General features: G+C 38.2%; 1 protein-coding gene and 1 pseudogene across 3 annotated transcripts in view; both read left to right on the top strand.

Moving 5' to 3' along the window:
* The window catches only part of Armcx5 (armadillo repeat containing X-linked 5), a 31,466-nt gene extending 27,537 nt beyond the window's left edge, over positions 1 to 3,929 (top strand). For 2 of the 3 annotated variants that reach the window (XR_003712585.1, XR_003712587.1), the window contains exon 6: positions 3,014 to 3,929. The gene's annotated coding sequence lies outside the window, so the exon portion shown is untranslated. Of the gene's footprint in view, positions 1 to 2,675 lie in introns of all 3 variants that reach the window. The other variant, XR_003712586.1, reaches the window with a different exon arrangement.
* A 6,089-nt stretch (positions 3,930 to 10,018) lies between these two features.
* On the top strand, positions 10,019 to 11,301 carry LOC114629005 (annotated as a pseudogene).

The raw sequence follows: 11,301 nt of genomic DNA on the forward strand, positions 1-11,301 counted from the left end.
TCTGTTTCTGTGAATTTGACTTTCCTCATTGCTTCATATACACGAACTGTTACAATATCTGTCCTTTTGTGTATTGTGTCCACATACCATAATATTTTCAGATTCATTTTAGGCTGAATAATATTACATTATATGTATATACTACATTTTATCTATTTCTCCATAAATAGACATTTTGGTGTCTGACTTGCACTTATCATGAAAAATGCTGCTAAGGACATTGGTTATGCAAATACATATTGGCATCTGTCATTTTAGACAAATTTAGAAGTACAACCTCTACATTACATGGAAATTCTTTGTTTAATTTAGAAAATACCTTGTTTTTCATCAAAGCTGCACTGCTATACATTCCCATAAGTAATACACAAGTATCTAATTTCTCTGTGTTCTCTCCATTTGTTATTTTCTGTGGTGATATATGGTGATCATTCCTTAATGTGGTTTTAATTTGCATTTCCCTAATATTTAGTGATGCTGAGCAATTTTTCTGTGATTATTAAGTCATTCATTTTCTTTGGGAAAATACACAAGTACCTTATCATTTTTACAATGAAGATTTTATTGGAAACTTTTCATTCTATATCCTAAATATTATTAGTCACTTGCCATTTTTATGATTTGCAATTTTTTTTCCTATTTTATGAGCTGACTCTTCTCTGTTGTGACAATGTATTTGGAGCTACCAAAGTTTTGATGCAGTCTAATTTGTATTTTTTCTTATTATTTCTATGTTTTGGTATCAGATTCCAGGAAGTACTCCCAATATTGCTGACTACTTTTCCTCTGTGTTTTCATTTACCAAATTTTAGTTCTTATGTGTTTGATTTATTTGTGTTCATTTTGGCATAAGGTTGAAATTTCTCCTCCAATTGTCTTAGTTAGGGCTTTACTGCTGTGAACAGACACCATGACCAAGACAACTCTTATAAGGACAATATTTAATTGGGGCTGGCTTACAGGTTCAGAGGTTCAGTCCATTATCATCAAGGCGGGGAGCATGGTAGCATCGAGGCAGAACATGGTGTAGGCTTCATCTTCATCTGAAGGCTGCTAGCAGAATACTGGCTTCCAGGCAGCTAGGATAAGGGTATTATAGCCCACACCCATAGTGACACACCTACTTCAACAGGGCCACACCTACTAATAGTGTCGCTCCCTGGGCTGAGCGTATACAAACCATCACACCAATACACTGTGTGTGAGTATGAGTGTGTGTGTGTGTGTGTGTGTGTGTGTGTGTGTGAGAGAGAGAGAGAGAGAGAGAGAGAGAGAGAGAGAGAGAGAGAGAGAGAGAGAGAAAGAAAGAAAGAAAGAGTGAGTGAGTTGTGGGAGGAAATTAAGAGAGTCTCATCCTATAGCCGTCTCTGCTGGCTGGCTTCACACATGCAGCCACCATCCTGCCTCATCTTCCTGCATGGTTGGATTATAGGCATGAAAGTCTATGCTTTGTCTAAAGAATTACCACTTTTGAAAGAACATTCTTGGGGAATGACTTAGTTAGCAAACTCAAAGATCTGAGTTTATAAAAATGCCACCATGCCTTTTTTTTTCCTCTTGGGTAGTCTGAGCTCCTAGTCAATGGATTGATTCATCCAGGATAGATCTTCCTCTTTAGTCAACTGTTTCTGGAATGTCTCATGGAGCCATTCAGACTTATCCTTCACCTATTTCCTTGTGATTCTAAATGAAAATGAAGAGTAACAGTCTCTTTTTTTGTGTGCACATCTGATGTGTGTGAGTGCTGTGTGCATGTGCCATGATGTATGTGGAGGTCAGGGGACACTTTTCAAGTCGGTTCTCACCTTGCTTTTTTGCAGCGGGCTCTGTTATTTGTGCAGCTGTGCTGCACTCCAGCTTAGCCAGCCTGTAAGCTTGCAGGCGCTTCTCCTGTCTCACTTCCCCTCTGGCTTTAGGATCACAGATGAGTGTCACCACTTCTGGCCTTTTACACTCTTTCCTTGGGTACTAGGGCTTAAACTCCCGTCACCAGGCTTGAGTTGCAAGTGCTTTTATCCACAGTTGTTTAGTTGTCTAGTACTAAACAGGTTGTCTAGTACTAAACAGTCAGCCCTGAAAATGTACATCCAAGCCACATTATAAAGACTGAATAGGTTATATTTAGGAATATGTATTATGTATGTGTATATGTACATATGTATGCAGCAATAGTGAAAAACAGGCTATGAGTTTGAAGAACAGGGAGTGGTATGTGGGAGGGATTGGAGGGAGGAAAGGTAAGAGAGAAAAGCTAAGTATTTTATAATCTCAAACATAAAAAAGTAACATCTTTTCTGGATTCCCCATTATCTAAAGACAGTTGTTTATCTTTTGAGAAAATTACTGTTTTAAAGTTTATCCACACAACAGAGCAGGGTATTGTCAATAGTCTTTCTGCCTTATACTTCTATTTTTTCACTACATAAAATGAACTATATTACAATTTTTTAACTGTAGTGTGATTTTCCAGGTGATGAGTTTATTGAGAATTTTACTCCACTTTGTACCACAGGGGTGAGGGAAGATGAGAAAACAATCTAAAATGGTTGCATACATCTGTATTCTGACTCTGCCATGTAATAAAAATGCATTCCCCCCTCAAAGAATATTGCATTTGTATAGATTGGTATTTCTACATAAATTGATGAGTGTTTCTGTTTCTTGGTTTTTAATAGGATCTATTACATTGATTTCTGTGTTTTTAATCACCTTTCCACTTGAGGGATTAAATTCATTTGGCCATGGAGCTTCATTCTTTAAATAGGGTAATGAATTTTATCTGTTAATATTCTGTTGATGAATTTTGCATTAATATTCATAGAAGATAGTTTTTCCTTCATGGGGTACCTCGTCCAAATTTTTTACCTGGCTAACAATAGTAGCCTTATGAAATGAGTTAGATAGCATTCTTCACCTGCTTTTTCTTTACAATCTTGTGGAGGACTTGTGTTAATATTTAATATAAATATTAGCAGTTTATCCTTCAAATATTTAGTATTCTTTCTTTCTTGAGGGGGAGATACAAAGTTTCTACTGATCCCTGACTGTCCTGGAACTCCTCACTATGTAAGTCAGACTGCCCTTGAACTCAGAGAGATCTACCGCTGCCAAGTGCTGGGGTTAAAGGCATGCACCACTGTGCCCAGTCTTCATTAATTTGATGAAGTTTGGATTACTGGTTAAACATCCTTACTAGGTATAGGTCTATGTAGATTTTTCTAGTACTTCATTATTCTGTCTTCATAAGTTGTATTTTTAGAAATATATTTTATCTAGTTGTCTAATTTGATTGCATTTAATTGCACATGGTACTCATAATTAACTTTATTTCTGTGAAAGTGGCAATTGTCAACTCCGAAAGAATTTCAGGACATATGGCTCTCTGCAGTGCATGCTGGCCTTGAGGCCCACTCAGTGCCTGTGGTTTTTCTCAGTTCTCACCCCACCCCTTAACCTAAATTTCTCTAGCTCATGGGCTTTCCTTCCCCAACATCTCATTCCTATATAACCCTGCCATTTTGGCTATATGTTCTCTAGGTTCTCTTTTGTCTTCCTCTCTTGGTCCTCCTCTCTCTCTCCTCTCAAGGCCTGGCTGGTCTTATCTGCTTGCCATGTTTAGTCTACTCCTTTTTCTCCCTGCTCCGGACTCTTCCAGATGCCTCTGGCTGTACTCTCATATTTACAATAAAAACTTTCCACTCAACTATACCTTGAAGCACCAATGTCCTCACTTTATACAGCCATGCTTCTAATTTATGACGGTTAAATTTAGTCCTCTGTTCTTCTACCTCCCTCCTCACTGAAACTTTCCCTTTTCCTATCAAATCCCCTTCCTGCTTTCATGTCTTATGTTTCTCAGTGTTTATTCATCTGTAGCTTTGCTCAATCATTCTTAATATGCTCCCTTCTAGTTTTCTAACATGAAATATGCACACAAATTTATAATTTTACTGTTAATCAATGCCTTAGTTATATTACAAGGATTTTGATGCTTTATTTTTATCATTTTTTTCAAAATATCTATTTTTTTAAAAAAACTCCTAATTTGTTTTTGATTAACTTACTTAAAAGCTGCATTCATCTTATTGATCTTTTTAATTACATTGTATTCTGAAAACATTAAATAAATGTTGTCTGTTCTCCTAAATGTGTTAACTTCTATTTTATGGCTCAGAATATAGTTCATTTTGATGTGTTTCTTGGGAGATTGAGCATAACGTGTGTCTGGCTTTTTCTAGAAGAAATATTCTATAGAGATCATTTAAATCAATTTGACTGTAGGTGCTATTCAGTTATATAGTTCTGACTGACACAGGGAGTTTGCTATGAGACTATGTCTCCTGGGAATGTCTGAAACTACCCCCATAAAATCCTATCAACATGACTGCCTAAACATGAGCTGAACAAGGACAATAGACATGCAAATGTGGACAGGGGAACGCCCAAGAGGCCTTAACTCTACACACAGAACTATAGGCAACAAAGGATGCTGAGAGTGGGAGAAATAGTCTTCTTCGCCAACGAAGAACACACTGATTGTTTATCCTATACCCAATTGTCAACTCAATGAAACATACATGCAAGTATCATTATGCAGAGTAAGCAGATTGTATTTAAATATTTACAAATACATTTATCATTTGTCATAAAGCATGTAAAATACCTATGAAGGAGTACAGTATCACTTGAAATGGGATATGATATTCATATACATGTTTATATGTAACAACAGTTAATGGAAAAGGAGACCATGAATTTAAAAGAAAGCAAAGAAGTGTGTACTACATGGTTTGGATAGAGGAAAGGAAAGGGGGAAATGATGCATTAATGAAATATAGAAAAAGGAAACAATACAAAGAACCAATGGATCTAAGAGCTGGTTCTTTGAGAAGATAAACAAGACTGATAGAACTTTAGGCCACTAACCAAAAGAGAAGGCCTGAATTAACAGAATCAGAAATGAACAGAAAAACATTACACAGACACCAGATAAACTCAGAATATTATAAGGAAATGCTTTTTAAAAAACCATTGTGTTCCATGAAGTTGAAAAACCTAAAGGAAATGGATGAGTTGTAGATTCAGAAAAGCCACTGAAATTAAACCAAAAATAAGTTAGCAACCTGTACAAGCCCTAGCAAATGAGGAGATTGAAAAAGTAATAAAATGTCTGCTGGAAAAAGGAGGTCCAGAGCTAGATGGATTCATATCAGAATTCTATCTACCAGACATTCTAAAAGATCTTTACCTAGTCCTCCTTAAGTTCTTCAAAACAATAGAAGCAGAAGGAGCACCCCCAAGCTTCTATGAAGCCAGACTTACAATAATACCAAAATGAGGTAAAGACATAACAAAAAAGAAAGCACCAGCCAATATCCCTGATGAACACAGATTTTAAATGCAACGACCAGAAGAGAGCACTGGGTCTCCTCCTCTTATCAGTCTCTGATTTTTCCTTTGCGGTAGGATCTCACCCTTAAACTTGAGCTCAAGTTTTCTCACATAGGCTGGAAGCCAACAAGCCCCAACAACCCTCCTGTCCCTCCAGCCCCTGGAGCTAAGATTCCATGTTTTTATGGGACTATCTGGCTTATTATATGTGTGCCGGGATCTAAGTTCTGGTCCTCATGATTGCAGAAGAAGCACTGTTAACTCACCAGTCCCTAAAGTAGGTTCTTATAAACAACACAGTTCCATCATCATTTGCTTTCATGTACACTGAATGAATCTAACATTTAATTAGAGTATCTGAAAAGTCACATTTAAAATGGGGTCTAGAGAAATGGCTCACTAGTTAAGATCATATATTGCTTCTTGTAGAGGACTTGAGCACTCAGATCAGGTGGCCCTAAGCCCCCTGTAACTCCTGCTCTAGGGGATCAAAATTCTTCTAGCTCCCTTGCACTCATGTGATACACACACACACACACACACACACTTAAAAATTTTAAATATATAGAATTAGTATTAAGATGTTTGGATTAGTACTTGTCTCATTTGTTATTTATGGATGTTTCCATGATTTTAGTTTCATGATTTTTCCTTTGTGCAGTTTCTGTTTTTAGTTTAGCATTTACATTATTCCATGTACTATTTTAGCATCTTAATTATACTTTTCTGGAATTTTTATGGTTCTAAAATTTGTCCTATATGTTACTAAATATTTTACATCCCATTTCAAGTGAAAGTGTACTGTACGGTATCATAGTACTTCACATGCTTTCTGACAGAGTGTTTAAGTTGTCCCTCCTATTTACTATAACACTGTCTTAATTCATATAAAGTATTCATGAACAATAATGGTGGAATACATTTTTCTATTGTTATTTAAAACAAGCTTATCTATCAATCAACTATTAAAAATAAAATATATTAAAATTTAATTTACCCATTGTTCAGCAATCTTCATTTTTTCATGTATAGATCTACATTTCTAACTTATACAATTTTCCTTTGTTCTGAAAAATTTACTTTTAACATTTTTTGCAAGAAAGGCTTACCATCATCAAATTCTTTCAATTTTTTTCCTGGAAAAAAAAGTATTTCACATTTACAAAAGAAATATCATTTACTGGATACAATATTTCAAGTTGGAATTGCTATGTTCTCTTCCTTAATGTTTTATTATATTCTACTATACTTGCTTAAAGATTGTAGTTTCCAAACCAAAATCCATGTAATTCTGATTTTTGTTCCTATAAGTACTTGTTCATTAACAAATTCCTCACTACCATAAAAATCCCCAATCTTTGTATATTCACCTTTTCTCCCTTGTGAGGGGTCTGAGGGCTCAGTAGATAAAGTGCTTGCTGTGTACCTGAGGCCACATCTCCAGAATCCTTGAAATTCTAGACATAGCAGTGTGTGTCTGAAGTCCCAGACTCCTACAGCAAGATGGGAGGCAGAGCCAGGAGAGTCCCTACAAAGTTGTGAACTAGTAAACAAGAAGAGCTTCTGTTTTGAATAAGGCAGAAGGTAAGAACTGACATTGGAGGCTGTTCTCTGACATCCACCTGCATGCCCAAGCTGTGCCTGTACACACACACATACACACACACACACATAACAGAGAGAGAGAGCGAGAGAGCGAGAGAGCGAGAGAGCGAGAGAGCGAGAGAGCGAGAGAGCGAGAGAGAGAGAGAGAGAGAGAGAGAGAGAGAGAGAGAGGAGAGAGAGGAAGAGAGATTATAAAATTGAGACAGCTCACTAACCAAAGCCCACCCCAGCAGAGGTATGGCTTACTAAACATGGAAACTTGGAGCACAATATGAAGTCTATGAGCAGCACAAAAGGCTCGAAAGTGTCCTTTCCAGACAACTCAGCTAACCTGAGCTTCTTCCAAGTATCCTGGGTGTCTTAGTCAGGGTTTCTATTCCTGCACAAAACATCATGACCAAGAATCAAGTTGGGGAGGAAAGGGTTTATTCAGCTTACACTTCCACATTGCTGTTCATCTTCAAAGGAAGTCAGGACTGGAACTCAAGCAGGTCAGGAAGCAGGAGCTGATGCAGAGGCCATGGAGGGATGTTACTTACTGGCTTGCTTTCCATGGCTTGCTCAGCCTGCTTTCTTATAGAACCCAGGACTACCAGTCCAGGGATGGCACCACCCACAATGGGCCCTCCCACCCTTGATCACTAATTGAGAAAATGCCTTACAGCTGGATCTCATGGAGGCCTTTCCTCAGGGAGGCTCCTTTCTCTGTGATAACTCCAGCCTCTGTCAAGTTGACACACAAAACCAGCCAGTACAATTGACCCTTGTCAACTTGACACACAAACACTATTAAGCCTCAACCCTTGCTTTCTTACTCATTTTGAAGATCTAATTAACTTTAAAAGTCCCACAGTCTTTGCAAATGTTTACATATTAAAATTTCAATCCCTTTAAAATATACAATATCTTTTAAAATTCAAAATCTTTTTACAATTTAAAGTTACTTAACTGTGGGCTCCACTAAAATATTTTCTTACTTCAAGAAGTAAAACTATCAGGGCACAGTCACAGTCAAAGCAAAATCAAACTCCAACCGTCCAATGTCTGGGACCCTCTCACGATGTTCTGGCCTCCTCCAATGTCTTGGGTCACTTTTCCAGCTCTGCCCTCTGTAGCACATATCTTGTCTTCTAGGGTACAGTTGCCTGTACCCCACTTCTGCTGCTGTTCTTGGTGGTCATCTCTTGGTACTGGCATCTCCAAAATACTGCTGTCTTCCACTGCAACTAGGCTTCACCAATAGCCTCTCATAGGATCTCTTCATGGTGCTAAACTTCAGCTCCTTTGCATGATCCCTTCAGTCCTGGGCCATTAATTGCAACTGAGGCTGCACCTTCTTCACTAATGGCCTTCCATGGCCTCTCACATTGCCGAGCCTCAGCTGCTCTTCGTGACCCCTTCATGCCTTCAAAACCTGGGTGACTCTTACACATTACCAAGTCCGGCCACAGCACAGGGTACAACCTTGGCTATCTCTGGAACACAGCCTCTGTGCTCTCAGGAAACACGTTCCAGAAGATTTCACCTCAGTGATGCTGGTCTCTTCTTAATCACCGTTAATTTCTTAGCTCCAGCTAACCAGCCATCAATAGTCCCAGTGATGCAAAGATTTTGCTTTAGTAGTTCTGGTACCTTGTTAATCACAGATGATTCTTCAGCCCCAGCTAACTAAAAACACAGTATCTTCAGAATCAAAACAGCAATGGGCCCTTATAAGAGTCTTTAATCTTCCCTCTAAAATTTCACAAGCCAGACCTCTATCTTCTGTACTGTTCTCAATCTTATCTTCCAAGCTCCTACAGAACATCCCACAGAGCTCTTAAAATCTCAATGGATATTCTAGCCCAAAGTTCCAAAGTCCTTCCACAGTCCTCCCAAAAACATGGTCAGGTTGTCACAGAAATAACCCACTATGCTGGTACCAGTTTATCTTAGTCAGGGTTTCTATTCCGGCACAAACATGACCAAGAAGCAAGTTGGGGAGGAAAGGGTTTGTTCAGCTTACACTTCCACGTTGTTTTTCATCACCAAAGGAAGTCAGGACAGGAACTCGAGCAGGGCAGGAAGGTGGAGGCAGGAGCTGATGCAGAGGCCATGGAGGGACCAACATGCTTCTACTGGCTTGCTCAGCCTGCTTTCTTATAAAACCTAAGACTACCAGCCCAGGGATAACACCACCCACAATGGGCCCTCCCACCCTTGATCACTAATTGAGACAATGCCTTACAGTTGGATCTCATGGAGGCATTTCCTCAAGGGAGGCTCCTTTCTCTGTGATAACTCCAGCTTGTGCCAAATTGACACACAAAACCAGCCAGTGCACTGTGTGTTCTTTGATTCTTCTAGGCAGCTTGGCTGATCTGCCACCTCTTCCAAATACCTCAACTTTTGTCTCTTTTAAGTGGCTTGTCTGGTCTGAGGTGGTCTCTCAGCAATTCTTACAGCTTATATATGTTTGGGAATGGGGGCTAGAGCTAGTGGATCTGGTCAGTATCAGGGACTTTCCAAATCCTTTGAATTATTTTCTGCCTTTGCTCTAGAAGCTTGTCTGCAGGAAGAAGAAAATACCCACCTTAGAAAATCCAATTGTTTCATCTCCTTTAACCTCCTGTGTCTTAAAGAGCTCTCCTACAAGATAGACGTTTAATCTCAGAGGAATTGCTACAAACAATATCTAAAGGAAATGAAGTCAGTATGCTTATCAGCACTTTGATACTTATGTGCAATGGCCAGTAGATTTAGAAACAAATGTAGTCTAACAACTCATGAGTGAACAAAGAATATGCTATTCACCATGTTCTGAGAAGATAATCCTTTCATTTGAGACAGCATGGATGAAACTGAAGGATGTAATTGATGAACCTGGAAGAAATAAACAGGCAAAAGAAGATGGATAATGTATGTTCACACCTACATATAGAATTTAATAAAGCTGAACTCACAAATGGTATGGAATAATGACTACAAATGCTTGGTCTGAGGTTATAAATATTTGGTTAGATAGGAGAAATAAGGTGAAGGGATGGAGCAGTTGTTCTTCGTGGTAACTATAGCTAATAACAATATATTGTACACTTGAAAATGCTAAAAGAATGAATTGTGAGCCTAGTTTGAATCAGAAAAAAGACAAGGTTTTGAAATTAAACTCAATTTAACCATTCCACAGTTATATATACCTCAAAGTAAAATATTGTATATGATAAGTAGATTTTTTTAATCAGTGAAATAAAACAAAGAAGCCATGTGTGTTCGTATACACTGTATTCTCAGCACTTGTGAGACAGAGGCAATAGGGCCGTATGTTTGAAGACAGCCTAAATTACATAGGTAGACACTGTCAGAAAAGAAGGAAGGAAGGAAGGAAGGAAGGAAGGAAGGAAGGAAGGAAGGAAGGAAGGAAGGAAGGAGACAGAAAGAATAAAGAAAGACAGAAAGACAACAAAAATTCAAATAAGAAGCCTCAAACAAAATCCAAACATTTGCATCAAATGTGAACTGACAATGAACTGAACTTACAGTGAATGAAAGCATCTCATTCTTTTTTTGTCTCTTCCATTTCAGTTGACATACATACAAAGTTTTAAAATAGAGAAAAGTAGGCAGATTTCTCTAAACCAATTTAAATTTTAAAAGAAAACAGCACAGGCATGGGCCAACCTCCCCCTGAAAAACTGAGGACAGGAGGCTCGCTGGGGTCAGGCTGGAGAGAGTACAGGTTAGACACTGTTCACCCTAAAGATCCTCATCATTGTCAAGAATGGGCTGGGCAAGTCCAGCCGCTATTGAAATTCACACATGATACTTTATATTTAAAACCTATTACAATAGAATTTCACTTTAAATGGATGGAAATAAGGCCAAACTTACAATATGGGAAACTGCTGGCCATGAGAGGTTTCAGTGTAACGCTCATCTATTATAGTGGTACACCATGTGTCATATTAGTTTATGATATCACAAGAAGGGACACCTTTGTTAACCTGGATAGTTGGTTAAATGAAATGAAAACATACCATACAAGAAAGGACATAGTTAACATGCTGATTGGAAATAAAATTGATAAGGAACATCTTGATGTTGATAGAAATGAAGACCTGAAATCTGCACAAAAGCATTCAATGTTATTCATAGAGGCAAGGCTGAAAACTTGTTACTCTTCAGTGTGCCTTTAAGAACAGTGTTGAAAAGATCTGTTAGACACCTAGACTGTGAAAAAGTAAAGATCTGAACAAAGAAATCAAGCTGTCACACAAGGAAGATAGCCATGGAAGAAGAGCCTGTGGTGATTACTGGCCTGTGTTATAA

Source organism: Grammomys surdaster, unplaced genomic scaffold (assembly GCF_004785775.1).
Source record: "Grammomys surdaster isolate TR1022 unplaced genomic scaffold, NIH_TR_1.0 276, whole genome shotgun sequence".
NCBI lineage: Eukaryota > Metazoa > Chordata > Mammalia > Rodentia > Muridae > Grammomys > Grammomys surdaster.